This window comes from Thunnus maccoyii, chromosome 22 (assembly GCF_910596095.1).
Source record: "Thunnus maccoyii chromosome 22, fThuMac1.1, whole genome shotgun sequence".
NCBI classification, from domain to species: Eukaryota; Metazoa; Chordata; class Actinopteri; order Scombriformes; family Scombridae; genus Thunnus; species Thunnus maccoyii.
The window spans coordinates 10,106,159-10,120,276 of NC_056554.1; the positions used below are offsets into that span (position 1 = coordinate 10,106,159).

Genomic DNA, 14,118 nt, shown 5'->3' on the forward strand with positions numbered 1-14,118 from the left:
CATGGAGGAACGCGACGGAAACACCCCGCTGATGCAGGGGGCTCTGAGGGGTCAGGTAGACTTAATTGCACTGAGGGAACATGTGTGGTAGTCCAAGCTGGTGGAGCCTCTCGGCGAGGGGGCCGGCCATCTGCCACTCTGTACCTCTAAAGCCTAAGGACCAATTTGGGTTTAGTAAAGGAAGCGACAACACTGTCAAAGGACAGCGATTCAGTACATGGATAATCCTCGGAGGCTGCAGTGCTCACGCAGGCAACAGGAAATATTATTTACTGGATTCAGGATGCAGTTGTACAGAACTATGATCAGCATTTACCTGGATGTTTATGATGCATTTTAAAGACCCTATGTGTTGTTCCTTGTAAAACTCCTAGTCACTGGCAGACGTGCAATGCAAGGCCACGTTTGATCATCATGCTGAAAGGCTGATGATGTCTGTAATGCACACATAATTAATTCAGGCATCAAAAGTAGTTGCTCACATACCTGTGCTTACACGTAATTTTAGACTAGTGCCAGTTTGTTGAGTTTTATCCTCTTAATTGAGATAATCTGTAAACTTGACTTGTACTTTACATCCTTCTCACGTCAGTCCATGTCAAATCAGACAGAATCCAGGAAAGTGGTTGCAGCACCATCTCAGACTTTGTTCAAAGTTTGTCTATATAATGTTTGGGTCCCAAAACTAAAGCCTGTAAAAATATTTTTGTTCAATTCCAATGTTTTTATATCAGGTTTGGGTATTAATATCTTAAAAGTATTATTTGTAGCTTCACCAAACTTTGGATGGAAGACAAACATGTTCTCAGTATGACTGAACCATTAAAAGTTTGCACTGCATGACTATTGATTTTCTGTAAGGCCCTAGATTTGGAAAAAAGTGCAAAATTCATAAATGAGAGTGGTATTGAGGATATTATAAACCCATTTTTTTGCATCAATATGGTATCAATCATTAATTTTTCTTCAAATACAATCTCTTTTTGTGGCAATATTTGAGGTCTCTACCACTAATGGACATGAAGATATTATGAATAAAACAAGGCGTGGTAGTCATTTTCATCGGACCAAAGTGGTATGTGGGGTAGCTAGTGGGAACATGAAAATGTATGTGGAAATAGCTTAATGTATGGTCATTTAGTGTACAAAGTGCCGGTGTCCTTCCATGTTCCCTTCATAGATAAATACACATAGGTAAAGGCATCGTTTAACTCTAGGAAGAAAATGTCCATAATGAAGAAGCAAGGTCTTCCCTTATTATCTGTAGATGTGAGTCCCAGTTTCTTTCATGTGTTTATGTATGTAAAAAAAACAACAACAAAAAACAAGCAAAAACAAATTTATATATGCAGACTGGATATAAATTTTATTCTTTTTTAATAACGACTGGAGTAAAGAAATATGTTTTCTGTATAGGCTTAACTATAGACCATTAATAAATAATGAATAAACACATCCAACCTTTTATGTGGAAACACATTTAGATACTCCCACTGGAGCTTGAGAGGGCCATTTAGGATACCACTTATTCCTCCTTATACCAGAGGTTTTATCCAAATATATCACTTATTTTCAATATCCAGGACCTTACCGTAGATACAATCCCATCTCAAATGCCGGAAAACATGTTTATCCTTTATTTCTTACATTTCCTATGACACAGAAATTCAATAATCATGGGGATACTGAGGCAAAAAAAATGTAATCCTGAAATGGACGTTTTTCTACCATAGGTAAAATATCTCTCAAATCTTATCTATTTTTGTATGAAGGAAAAACAGAAGGGCATTGGCACTTTGTACTCTTAATAACCATCCATCAACCATGTACATTGTTATGTTCCTACTTGCTACCTCACATACCATTTAAAATGACCAAAATATGCTATCATGCCTTATTTTATTCCATGTCCATTGATGGTAAAGACTTCAAGAATTGGCACAAAATTAATAAAAGATTGTATTTGCAGAAAAAATAATGACTGATATCATACTGGTGCAAAAATGTGGGTTACTAATACCCTCAATATTACTCTCATTTAGGATTTTGCACTTTTTTCCAAATCTAGGGCCCTATAAAAAATAAAATGGCATGCAGCACAGGCTTTTAATGGTTTTAGTATACAGAACACATGTCTTCCATTCTACAAAGTTTGGTGAGCCTAGAAACAATACTTGTCAAGAAATTAATACCCAAACATGGCCTCCCAGATAAGGCATTTTTAAGGCTATAAAAATGAAATAATATCAAGGACTGAATAAATATGAAAACATAGGATTTGAACAGAAATATTTTACAGGCTTTGGTTTTAGGGGATCCATTTATGATATAGACATGGTCTGAACAAAATCTGAGATGGTGGTGCAATAACCTTATCTGATTTGACGTGTAATGACCCTGCTGCTGTTTGACTTACTTTTGAACAGGGCCAGTATTACTTGGCTTTTCCTTTAGGTCAAATATCTGTTCTTTTTCATTAATTGCAAACTAAATTTGTGAGTATCAGTGATTCTGATTAAAGGCACCCTGTTGAGTTGTTTTTTCTTTTTTTTTGTTTAAAACAAATTTTTAACAAAAGTATTTTGTTTTTTTAACCAGCACTTGTGTGTGTGTGTGTCCTTGAGGCGTAGCTATTATGTTACATGTATTTCTTTCTTCATAAAACATTTGCATTTTTCTAAATTTTGTTTTTTAAACTTGTATTGTTACATCCATGTTTGCTAGCTCACCTTCTTCTTCCCTGCCTTTTGTTCACACACTACTTTACTTTGGTGTGTTAATAGCGTAATACTGGCAGCAGGAAAGTGTATTGCCCTGCCATGCGGTCATGCATTCATATGCGCCCTTGTGCGTGTGCACAAGATTCAAACAAATCAAAGATCTGCACAAAAGCACTGCCCCAAAGCACAGCAAGTCACTCACAAACTCCACAGTAACTTTAAAAGAGCAACTTAACAGACCCTGAAAATCTTGTTGCTGACCTCCAGTGACATAACCCCTCAGCTTACTGCAGTGATGTAGATGTGTACAGCAGGCTGTGTCAGTACACCATGACATCACTGTTGGGTGTGGTTATATGTGCAACAGAGCACACTTTTGACCACACCCGACCACACCCATCAGTGGTGTTGAGTTGATCTTTAAAATCAAATTGAGTAGTTTATCCTCTCACTCAAGAAGATTTGTACTGATGGGAAGCAATAAAGTTTACTCTTGAACCCACAAGGGCACTGAAACGAGAACAGAACCACATGTAATACATGATAGAACACATAAAGATTCATACATGCATTGGAAGTCATCTGTGTGTCTTTCATATATGATCTCATGTTGCTAAAATGGAAGAGGTATGGTGCATGTCATGTGTCTTTGTCACATACTCAAGAGTTAAAATTAAAACAGGCAGCACATTGATGCAATGGTTAGCACTGTTGCCTCACTGGGTTCGAACTCACCAGCTGACTGGTATGTCCTTATGTATGTCCTTATGTAGAGCTGGTGTTTCCCATTGTTACTAAAATAACCAATAACAAACTAAAGATAACTGTTTTGGACGTGAGCAGACACAGTTATGTGGACTGATAATAAGACGGGCAAGTTGCCAAGTGCCAATGCCACTGTTGCCTGTGAAAGCTTGCATTCTGACTGTGTCTTTGTATCTATTTTTACACTGCACCCTATTCATTAAGGCTGATGACTGATAGGCCACTTTGTTGGCAGCCAGCGTCCATAGTGTGATGCAATGACCTTGGGTCTGAACCAGGGAGACGGGGCTCTAAATAAAGAGCAGGTTGCCACTGAGTCTAAGCGCCTGTTCCCAAAGCCTGAAGCCATAACATTTAAACAATGGAAAACACACAGATCAAGTGAACCAACACGTTACAGGTGTTCACGTGGAGGGGTGGCATGCATGATTGATGTGAGTTAAACCGCTTTGACTTTAAAAACTCACCTAAGTGCCACAGTAAAAGACTTGTTTACACATAAAACAGTTCAGCCGGCTGACTCACGTGGAGAAGATTGTTATTTAAATGTAGAATATGTACAGCATTAGTGTTTGGCCAGCAACCTTGTCACTACCCTCAAGAAAACATTGATCTCACACAGCAGGGAGTGGGGAACGACGATACTAACTTCCCCCCCAGGGGAAGATAGACTAAGAGCCTACTGGTGGATGCTGGGGTGGAGGGCTTTTGAAATGCTTTATGAGCAGCAGCAGCAACAGCATAGCTTGTGTGTGTGGGGTGGCAGCAGGCATGCAGCACAAGTGTGAGCAAAGCACTGCCAACTGAAGTACACTGCCATGATTATAAGGGTTTGTTGGATATATGTTACAGTGAGGGGAGTATGTCATGTGAATGAAGCAGCACGTGGAGTTGGGCTTCTGAACTAGCTAGCAGGCGTCACGTCATTAACAAAACTGTCAAACAAGACATGTAACCAGCAGTGCCACATTTAAAAATGTGGGTGTGTACACATACTTACATTGCCATGTATGCATTTCATAGATTATTCTTTATAAATCAATTAGCAGAGTAACAAGACTTAGAGTTTACAGCAATGCTAGTGGCTGTACACAAGAAACAGCAGACGTTTGTGCTAAATGCTAACTTCTGCGTGCTAACATTCTAACATGCGAACATGTTTTTTTTTTTTTTTGTAATGTTTACCATTGGCACCCTCTTAGTTCAGTGTGTTAGTATGCTAACAGTATATACATAGTAAGTAGCACTTGATTCTTACACTCTGGCTTAACTCATATTTTTGAAGTTTTATGTCTAGTAATCAGGTACAAAATTTTGCACGACTGCACACAATGGACTCAGAGAGAGGGGAGTTTTAACCAATGGGACCCTTGGTGTTAATGTCTGTTTTGAACTGGGAGGCAAGACTCAGGAATGAAGGCCTTCACTCATATCACATCACTGCCCTCCCGCTTCTCCATTTCCACTCATATTTCCCTGACGGTCCATAAAGAGACAGCCATTTGAGAGGGTGCATTGATTTCTGGGCATATCTAGTGATAAAATGCGCTTCTCTGCCTGCAGCTCCTTTAACTACCCAATTTGAGGGCCCCTGATTTGGCAGGGCCATGCAGGAACTGTAAATAGAGCTGTGAATCAGAAGGGAGTAGGCAGGACGTGGGGATAGCGTCTTTATTAAAGACACATACAGACAGTAGGGGCACAGATCAAGCCAAAAAGGGTTCTCCTTATGGATTTCAAGCCTTGCTGCTGTTTCAGGAAAGATAAAATGTGCACAAAAAGACAAAGACAAAACAGTAGACTGTCCTGTAGAAATCAGCTACATGTAAGCTCTTTTATATCTGTCCAAGCAGCACTGTTGCTCTGCAAATACTTGAATTTCTCCACAGTAAGGAAAAGTTTGTCATTTTTGTTGAATATGCCCTTCACCTTCTGTTTGCTTTAAATGTCTGCCACGTTAAAAGCGGCCATATTTTACAGTCTTATTGAGCTGCAGATGAGAAAAAGGTGTTTCTTCAGAAAGCCTGAGTCCCTTTCTGACCATTAATGAAGCATTGTCCCGGTCGCACCACTTTATCGTGATCTATGAATCTCTGATTTTGATGCAATAGAAAACCAATCACTTGCAGCGAGTCTCCAGGCAAAGCATTAGTCATCATGTCTTTGACACCACCTAAGAATTGAGTCATTCTTTTAAATTATAAGCGCTCATTTGTAAATATACACTTGCAGACATAAGAGACACACTCGCTTCTTATTTTGATGTATGAAAGAATAAAGCAACAGTGCTCAGGTGAATTAATGTCTGCCCACAATGCTGGGATACTCTCATACTGCACTTGCGCAAGGAGAATGCAGATGATTGAGTACTTTGGCTTGAATCTGGTATTTGTAAATGTGTATTCTTTATTGGGATTATTTCTGTGGGCCTGTGCATCCTATTCAGCATGTCACAGCGTACATTAATGGCCAGGTGCTGTGAGATGCCAATAAGATGCCAATATATTCTCTCTCTTCATTGTTCTTTATCTTATTTTTCATTAAACCTCTCTCCTCAACATTATTCAGGTATACATCTTTGTTCTCAGCTGGAGAGGCTCAAGTCAAGAAACTTAATCTCTGTTGCTCAATAGAGAGCTTCTGTCGTCTGATGGGGTCTGACGGTTATTGAGCACCTGGGGTGTATTCAATAAACCTAAAGTTTGTTCCTGCTTTAGTTCAATAAAGGAGCAATCCGTATCAATTTGCCCATGAGATATATGTCTCACGTAACTGACGGTGAATCGCCACATGCTCAAGCAATGATGTCCTAGAAGACAAATGCACTTTTTTGGACTTTATCCAAAAAGCTTTATTCAAGCCAAACTGAGTTAGTTTCACATTAGTTTCACAGTCAACATAATTTGGGGGATAATGTCCATTAAGCACCAATTTTAGTTGTATTCTTTTAGGAAGGAAAATGGGCTACAACCTAAACAATCTTACCAGATGTCAGTGGACAATAAACTTTGAAAGTACAGTGTTTATCCGAAGGTTACTGCTGCAGATTCCATGTTATTTCATTGCTTTTTGTTGGCACCGGCAGTCAAAATCTGAAACTCTCAGCTGTCATTTATCCTTTGATATCTGGTCCAATTCATCTTGACACCCAGTTCTGCAGCTTATCCGTACTCCCAGACCCAATGAGGGACTAATCAGGTTATTTCGTCCCGATCGATGTCTCTGCACCGCCTTGGCACACCTATCATTAAGGCTGTCTCATTGAGCGAGAGGAAAAGCACCAAACCTCGGGAGCCACACACAAGGGCTCAATGCCAATGAGCTTGGCAAGTGTTTTAAGATGGCCACAAGTTCAGCCCCTGTCTGAGCTTATTGTCCCCGGGGTGAGCCAACAAACAGTCACAATAAGAAAACCTCACGCTCAGAGTTGGAAGGGAAAAAGACCATTTCCTCCTGCTGACAATTACTCCATACTGGCAAGACACTTTGCTAAATCCAACAGGAATTGCTTCGGGGTAGCTGTGAGTTAATGCAACAGTGGTAGTTGTAGGGCTCATTATTGGCATGGGGTGGTGGGAACGTCTGAGTAAAAGCAAGGGAGTGACGAGGGGAGGATGGCAGCGGTAGATCTATGCGGTTGTGTCGCCGTACAGTATGAGGAACTTGGGGAGTTAGCAGCGGAATGCTAATCGGCCTCTGGGACGCTGAGCCGCAGCAAATCAACTCCTCAGAGCGGATCATGGCCTGGGCTGACATTAAACCCCCTCCCCCCTCAAACACACATTCTCATCTTACTGCTCACAGGGGGGAGGAGAGGTGTTGAAGGAGAGATGGAAGGAGTGAGGGGAAGTGAATGGAGGAAAAGGTGTGATTATGACTGTGTGTGTGTGTGTGAGAGAGAGAGAGAGAGAGAGAGAGAGAGAGACAGGGGTCCAAAGAAAGAGTTAACCAAGGAAGGGTAAGGTAAGTGAGCTAGGTAGACAAAGATGCAGAAAAAAACAGCAATACACTAAAGAAAAGGTAGACTGGGAGAGATTAAGGTGGGAAAAGTTAAGGGTGTGAAAAACTTTACAATAGTCTGTTGCAACCCAAATGACTTGTCCTTTGTTACTGTTGCTACACAATCTTTGGATTCTAGCGTGCCACATATGCAGTGTACTATGATAATTGCGGCAGATTAACCTCTCAAAATTCTTGGTAATTTTCGAAACAATGGGTCTTTGATTTCAGACAGTGGTAGACAAAAGCAGCCTTCTCATTTCTAGCCGGCAAGCATCAATTTTGTCAGCTGAAATGACAACATAGCTAGATAATTAAGCAAACGAAAATGTTGTCTCTGGCTGCCTTGTTAATGTTTCAGGTTTACTTGTTTTACAATGAGAAGCTTGTAAGGAGGTCTTAAATATGCACTTGTTAGCTACACACATGGTATCATGCTAAAAGACGGAGGCTAAAGCTGCATCTCCCAAGCAAAAAGTCAGCATCACCTGCTGATGATCCATGTAGAATACATGGAAATTAAGAAACAACATTGTTCTTGTTGTTAGTCTGAGGTAATATAAATATAATAAGGAAAAATATAAGATCAGACTCTTATTTCATTCTAACATAACCCTGTTTACTACTAAGCTGATATACCTATACTTGATAAATAAGGCAGGTTGGATTGAAACTTTATAGTTGATTTTCAAACAGTATGTTTTACTTTTAACATTACCAGAGAAAAGGCCTCTTAGATGAGGATTAGTGTTAAAGATTCACTGTAGATTCACTGTATATTAATACATAAACAAATACTCTGTTTGGAATAATAATGTGTGTTTGGGTTTGTCCCACAAAAAATGTATAATTACCCTGTTAAAATCCTTAAAATGGTATCTATTCCTTCTCTCTCATTAAAAATACCAGAATCTATGAATATGCAAATATTGATCATTTTAAAAGTTTAACTGATAGACACAAGATGTCTCCTACTTCATTGCAAAGTCAATTTTCAGTGTATTTGCACTAGAGGCTTCAGGTTTCCACATCACACTTGTGTCAGTTGTAAGTCATGCTCATAGGCCCGCCCCTTCAACTCAGATTTTTAGTGAGCTCAGAAACTTTCCACTTTCAGCAGATGGATGTGAAACAGCTTTCTAGTGTGCTAATTGTAAACAGGGTTTTTTTCTTTTTACTACAATCTGTAACCCCAGAAAATAATGTTGTATAAATTGCCACAGGCCTTGGAAGTTACACTAGCTAAGGTTACAACTGTGGGTAGTAAACTAGTTCAAATGGTTGCAGCTGACATTAATGCAGATGAACACATGATTTAATCCATTCCTTCCACTTTTGCTCTTGTATTTGGTTTTGGAGATTGTATAGAAATATCACATGCAGAAAATCCAGAGCTTGGCAGGCCTGCTTTGTCTAGTTAGGGTTGCTAAGCTATGATTGGACAGTTGCTGTGCAGGAGGAGAGGTTTAGTGAACAGTCAATTACCTAATGGCTTTCTTCATTATTATTATATACCTTGTCTACAATTCTATTTTGTTACCAAAAAGGATTGTTGCACATCCACTCACCAAAAAATTGTTTTTCGTTATTTTTAGATGGACAAGCAGTTACAGAAACAGACGAGGGGACACAGGAACAAAACCATTGTGTCACAGATTGGATCCAAGATTGGTGGAAACACAATTGGGGCTCCAGACATGTTGTTCTGAACCATTTCATCATCTCTGCGCATCCGTGTTTACAATTTTAATGCATTGACATTGTGATAAAATCAATATGTTTGATGTTAAATGCTCAGTAAGACAATTCTGAATTCTCCACCAGCGTCAGTCCTCGTCTCTCACCCGACATTTGTGTGGGCGAAGGTGAAACCTTTCAAAACGCAGAAGTCATGTGACTCAGGCGATTCGGAGAAAGCGTGGTGGCTTGATCAGTTAGAGTGACTGCAGCGCTTTGTGTTTTTGTCCGTCATGACACCTTCCCCTTGAAAAGGTACATGGAGTAGGAAGAGTAGATAGGAAGCCTGCAGTTTTCCAGAACACACATGCAAATGCACACGGTGAGTTGCCGAACAATCAAAGACAATGACACACAAACAAATTACTTTGCTCCGCTCTGTTCTTTTAGGAGACATGCTTGCATCAGCATGCTGAGCCCACAGCATCTCTTTTCACCTGGGAGCTGTGTTGGACCACTGAGGTGTGGTAAGATACTAAACGCTCCAGGGCACTCATGACCTTTGAGTTATGGCCGTCAGAAACTATATGTGTATACTATGTGTGTGTGTGTGTTTGTATGTGTATGTGTGTATGTGTTGGAGAGAGAGTGACAGAGACAAAGGGGCAGTAAGAGGATAGGAGAAACAGAAGGTGTATGTGCTTTTGTGATTCCACTGACAATGTAATATTGCAAATAGCTTTTCCCTTTAACAAGCATGAGAATGAGTTTTTGTTTATAGCAGCATCTATAGTGTGACTGCCCTTACCTGTTTCCAGGCTCTGTGCCCTTTTCTGAACCATAATCATATTCATACACCGTATACTATTCGCATTTACATCCAGGCCTCTGAGGAATACGCAATTGTGATGGCTGAGCATCTCTTTGTAGCATTCAAGTACTTTACAAGTGGTGATTCTTTAAGACCAATGACACAAGGATGTTATTATATTCAGCAGAAAGTCTCTTAAAACAGTTCTGTTCTCCATGCAGTGCCCAAACTGTGTTGGGTTTTTTTGTGCCAGCTTTATTCAACTAGGGTCTTACTTACATAGTTTTGGGCATTATTCCACAATGAATGCCTTTTTGTATTTTTTACAGTTAGTAAAGCTACAGAAATAAATGATGCTTTTAAAATTTGCATTCAGGGCTCAACATTGCAGGCAAGCAAAAATCTGATGTGTGCAAATGTGAAAAATTATTTGGGCGCATCAGTGAGAATTCAGACACCTGGATACGCTGATTCACAAAGTCCCAACGCTAACAAACTTGTTATCAAACCTTTTATTTCTCCTCCCTCTTCCTTATCAGCAAATAGCAAGTGAACTGAGTGTTTTATTGTTCCAACAATTCCAGTGGAGAGAGGAGTCTTCTCCAATAGACACATCAGTTTCAGGAGATGTGTTTTCTCAGTTAAACTTTCAGTCATGTCTGAATGTCCTGATGTCTCTGAATCAGGACCGTCAGTATCTGAATCAAGTAGCTTGTGAAAAATGAGGAATACCAAAGTCAGTGAACTACAGCTGTTACTTCAATGTGTTAGATACGGGTTTAATCAACATTATAGATCTTCTGTGCCATGTATATACAATATGTATTTTACTATGTATACTGAGCATATTTAATTGATGAATAAGTTCTTATCTCATTTTCAGTTTGTAGCTGCAGGTTATGAACATTAATTAGGCTGCCATTTAAAGTGTTCTCTGCCTTTTCAGCCTACAGATTTCAACTGAATCCAATTTTATATAATTATGTAAGTTTTTTTTAATTACAAAAGCTATGATTTACAACTTTAGTTACTTTCAATAGTTGTACACTACAAACCTAAACAGACTCAGTCCTGAAGCAAATTCAATACTGAAATCATATTCAGTAAGCGGATAGCAAATTGCAATAAACTGTAATTTCCCTTTTATGTTCCTTAGCAGAGACAAGAATTTGTCTGTCCTCAAATGAAACTTTTCTATGTATTTTTCTAACATTAATGTCACGCTCCTCTGCCACATTTACTTGCTTGGGAGTATTCACCTCAAATAGAAAAGTGGTTTGAATAATAGCGTGGCCAAGTCTTCAGTTTGTTGGGAGTATATGAACAAGGTAAATAAATTTTCTTCTGCACGGCATCATCAGTATGACTTTGGCTACTCTGGAAACATGAATCTGTCTTATTCCTTTGATTTTCTGTTTGGTGTTAAGAGGCAGTGTAGTGAGGCTCCACAGGCTCCCTGAAAATAGTTTGTTTTGTTACTCCCACGCACACAAGAGCAGCGACCGTCTCCCATAAGATGGAGAGCAATCTGATATCTCGCCGAGCCTGCTTCATTTAAAATATGGTAAAGCCTTCTGCTTTGCTTCTGAGAGATGCTCTCTGTCTTGTGTGTGTGTGTGTGTGTGTGTGTGTGTGTCGCTAAGACTCAGGGATGATGCATAGACTCTGACACTTTGACAGATGAACAGATTTAGAGTGCTCGAAGGACCCAGCCTGTTCAATATAGGCAGGAGCGAGAGTGTGTTTGTGTGTGTATGTGACTGCTTGTTTATATGTGACTGCTAAGATTTGCTAAATGTACAGGTCATGCTGCTTTTATTTCTGCTTATTGATACATAAAAAGTGTGTAATGGTTGGGGCTACATGGGTGTGTCAGTTAAATTTACTGCCGTGATTGAGCCAAAGGAAGGTGCTTGTGCTAGTGAGCAGTGAGGCCATCACGGCCAAATTCATTACTATCCATCTCTATGGCCCTTTTTCACCACATAAATTTTTCCTGAAACCTTTTTAAGAACTACATTTACATCGGAGCAAATTAAATCAGTTCCTGCTCCTGAGCCATAGTTCTGGCTAACCAAAAAGTCCCTTCTCCTGATCAAGTACTTTTTCAGTGGCTCAAAATATCTCATTAGTTAATTGTATGACACTTAAAATATATACTAGTGATGACACCATACTAGAGTTACCACTGAAGTTCCACTACTCAACACCTGATTTGATACCATGGTAAAACCAGAAATCCCATTCAGGAAACACTCTTTTATTAAAAAACTTTTTATAAACATGAATTATTGAACAGAAACTTGGTGTGTTTCTTTCTTTAAGCATACAGGCTGTATTAGAATAAGAGTTACAAATTAAATATTGGCCTGTAGCCTTCAAGAAGAGAGCAAAACAGCCCCAAACAATAGTCATTTCAAGTTAGAGGAACTGTCGCCTAGGAAATGTCTTGCTGTAACAACAAATACAACTGTGTGGTTATGTGCTCTCATTTTGGTTTGCAAATTTGTAACTGACTGAAATGACTGAAACTTTAAGTGTTTCAGCACTTAAACAAACTAACTCTGGCTGTATTAGAATAATAACACTGACACTACTGATGCTGGTATTAGTATCATTTTCTAAATGCTGGCATTGATTTGGTATCTATGGGATCTATGTATTGATTGTTGTGACATCCCTAATTTTGTCCACTTTGTAATGTGGTTATCGAGTCGTTTAGAAGAATGGTTCCCAAACTGGGATCCGCAGACCACCAGGGGTCCTTGAGAGGGCTGCAGGGGGTTCCCAGCAAAAAGGACAAATAGATTAATTTCACTTTTATTACACTAACTTCCAGGGAATTTATCTTCTTAGACGGGATTTTTTGGACAAAATCCTCTCAAACATGGGTCTGAGGTCTATTGTGCATCTATTTTGGAGGTCCTTGACATGAAAGAGATTGCCTGGTTTCTCAAAATCCCAAGAGTGCTGGATTTTTCGAGCTTCCATTTATGTCCATTGCTCACTTTTTGCTTCTCTGAGAAGCAGAGAAAAAAGGTATGTTTTTATGTTATGTTATGTCTTTATATTTGGAACACGCAGAATTTGTAAATCTGAACCCATGATTTGAAAGATTTAGTTGTATGCATATTTATAATATCTTTCATTTTTCAACACAGGCCATTTCAATAGAGGCATTAAATATATGACAACAGAAAGAACTTTGTTTTACTTTTGGATGGCACTGGCACTGGCATCATTAAGGGCTTTGATAATATGTTATTCACCTCCAGTCCAAAATGGTGGAGACGTAGCTCTGTTGTTTCATGCTGATGTTGCAAAGGAACGACCAATCAGCTTTCACTTCTTATCAATGTAAGTTCTTTGCTGAGCTCATCTAACTGTATAAACTTAATAAGGTAACAATAAATGGGATGACAGGTCCAAACTCAATTTAAATATTGTTATTTATTCAGAACATTTTATCTATTTAGAACATAGAACACAAAACAAAACCCCTCCTTACCTCCCTCTCTCCTCCCAAACAAAGAAGAGTTGAATCTTACTCAACTCAGACTTGTTTTTAGCCTAGCTGATTGCCAGAAATGCCTTTTGCTGCAGTTGTTGATTACTTGCAGCCTCTACCGGCCTGGTAAGAGGAGTGAGGAGACAGCAGTAAATGGCGATGTAAAATATGTTATAAAGTAGGTTTTTCAACCATTGTGAATTACTGCAACCATGAGAAGTCCTTGAGCATAGATTCATAAATTTGCACAAAAAATATTAGGCTGATGGGTCCAGTAGTATGCAAGATTAGATGTGGACAGATACACGCACACACGCGGACATACACAACCAAACACTGGAGGAGATAGTAATAAGGGAAAAGACTGATAACAGAGACAATGAACAAGAACTTTCCACAACTGCACATCTCTTTTCCACCATCCATTTAAATATCATATTCGCACAACCGTAAACTGAAACAAAAAGAAGTCGACAATGACTCTGTGTTGTTGTCTCGTCATTTGCAAAAGTTGCATCTTTTAAAAAATGTGTATTTTTAAACTTTTGTCACTCATTTGGCTTCTTCAGATACAGTCGAAAACACAAAGGAAAGTGCACAAATGGGACTTGATCCTGATGTAGCTCCTGAGTATGATC

The 14,118-nt window shown here is 39.2% G+C and overlaps 1 long non-coding RNA gene across 2 annotated transcripts in view; it reads left to right on the top strand.

Moving 5' to 3' along the window:
• The window catches only part of LOC121888890, a 70,419-nt gene extending 61,117 nt beyond the window's left edge, over positions 1-9,302 (top strand). For both annotated transcript variants that reach the window (XR_006093373.1, XR_006093376.1), the window contains exon 4: positions 9,080-9,302. This is a non-coding gene — a long non-coding RNA (uncharacterized LOC121888890). The remainder of the gene's footprint in view (positions 1-9,079) is intronic.
• The last annotated feature ends 4,816 nt before the right edge of the window (positions 9,303-14,118 follow it).